A 2,124-nucleotide genomic window follows, 5' to 3' on the forward strand; every position below is an offset into this window, starting at 1 on the left:
TTCAGAATAGATGTGACCTCATTCTGACCTCTGACATTTCTTTCTTCCCCTAAAACACTGATGTAAGAAACAATAAAAGCCTTTTTATATCAGATAGAAGCGTCATTTTAAACATTGAATCTGTCCTTTTCATACTTTTACTACATTTTGATAAGACTGATGTAATTTTCTTACAAAGTAAAGTCTGGAATGCACAACAAATACAAACTTTTTTTTTTTTTTTTTTTAACTTTTTATAGATAACTGTACACTGTGTTGGCTGATATGGAACTAAAACAATAAAATCCATGAATATACAAGAGCACAGCTGTAGAATAGCTGTCCACTGTAGTGACCAGTATGCATGAAAGGGTTAAATAAATAACCTGCATACTTCCTCCCTTCATTCATAAACCACTTCTCAGACTTCAGAATAGATGTGACCTCATTCTGACCTCTGACATTTCTTTCTTCCCCTAAAACACTGATGTAAGAAACAATAAAAGCCTTTTTATATCAGATAGAAGCGTCATTTTAAACATTGAATCTGTCCTTTTCATACTTTTACTACATTTTGATAAGACTGATGTAATTTTCTTACAAAGTAAAGTCTGGAATGCACAACAAATACAAACTTTTTTTTTTTTTTTTTTTAACTTTTTATAGATAACTGTACACTGTGTTGGCTGATATGGAACTAAAACAATAAAATCCATGAATATACAAGAGCACAGCTGTAGAATAGCTGTCCACTGTAGTGACCAGTATGCATGAAAGGGTTAAATAAATAACCTGCATACTTCCTCCCTTCATTCATAAACCACTTCTCAGACTTCAGAATAGATGTGACCTCATTCTGACCTCTGACATTTCTTTCTTCCCCTAAAACACTGATGTAAGAAATAATAAAAGCCTTTTTATTTCAGATAGAGGTGTCATTTTAAACAGGGAATCTGTCCTTTTCATACTTTTACTACATTTTGATGAAGTTAATGTAATTTTACCAAGTAAAGTCTGGAATGCACAACAAATAGAAACTTTTTTTTTTTTTTTAACTTAAGTTTTTATTGAAATTTTATAAACACATAGGTACCAAAAACAACAAAAAACAAACAAACAAACCTTGCTTGGGTACAATACACGACACTACATTCACATTATTCACTCCTTCTGTAATCAGTCCATTTATTCCATTTTTTGTCCATTTGTGCTTCTTATATTTTTCCATTGTAACAAATAAATACTTTTCCTTATATCTGACTGTTCTCACACAGTTTGCACACAGTAAATAATCTGCACACTTCCTCCCTTCATTCATAAACCACTTCTCAGACTTCAGAATAGATGTGACCTCATTCTGACCTCTGACATTTCTTTCTTCCCCTAAAACACTGATGTAAGAAATAATAAAAGCCTTTTTATATCAGATAGAAGCATCATTTTAAACAGTGAATCTGTCCTTTTCATACTTTTACTACATTTTGATAAGACTGATGTAATTTTCTTACAAAGTAAAGTCTGGAATGCACAACAAATACAAACTTTTTTTTTTCTTAAGTTTTTATTGAAATTTTATAAACAACAAAAACAACAAAAAACAAACAAACATACCTTGCTTGACACTACATTCACATTATTCACTCCTTCTGTAATCAGTCCATTTATTCCATTTTTTGTCCATTTGTGCTTCTTATATTTTTCCATTGTAACAAATAAATACTTTTCCTTATATCTGACTGTTTTCACACAGTTTGCACACAGTAAATAATCTGCGTACTTCCTCCCTTCATTCATAAACCACTTCTCAGACTTCAGAATAGATGTGACCTCAGTCTGACCTCTGACATTTCTTTCTTCCCCTAAAACACTGATGTAAGAAATAATAAAAGCCTGTTGACATGAGATAGAGCTGTGTCAGTGTGTTGGGTAGTGCCACCACAGACACATGAGTTTATCATGTGGGGTTTAGAGGTTGGCAGAGGATCAGATGAATCCGGTCTTTGTCTCCTTGTCCTCACCGCTGTCCTCCATAAAAGGACGTCAGGAGCAGATGTCCGTCCGGGAGTTCCCTCTCCTTGTCATGCCATTCATGGCCTGGCTGTTGTTAATGGACCAATGGGCTACCAAATATGGAGAAGGGGTCGC

The 2,124-nt window shown here is 33.7% G+C and overlaps 1 protein-coding gene across 1 annotated transcript in view; it reads left to right on the top strand.

The window, feature by feature from the left end:
- Nucleotides 1–2,121: 2,121 nt before the first annotated feature.
- LOC115413349 (actin, alpha cardiac muscle 1) overlaps nt 2,122–2,124 on the top strand; it is a 10,687-nt gene continuing 10,684 nt past the window's right edge. Inside the window, exon 1 of the mRNA XM_030126130.1 lies at nt 2,122–2,124. This exon is cut by the window's right edge and continues 123 nt beyond it. The gene's annotated coding sequence lies outside the window, so the exon portion shown is untranslated.

This window comes from Sphaeramia orbicularis, chromosome 22, assembly GCF_902148855.1.
Source record: "Sphaeramia orbicularis chromosome 22, fSphaOr1.1, whole genome shotgun sequence".
NCBI classification, from domain to species: Eukaryota; Metazoa; Chordata; class Actinopteri; order Kurtiformes; family Apogonidae; genus Sphaeramia; species Sphaeramia orbicularis.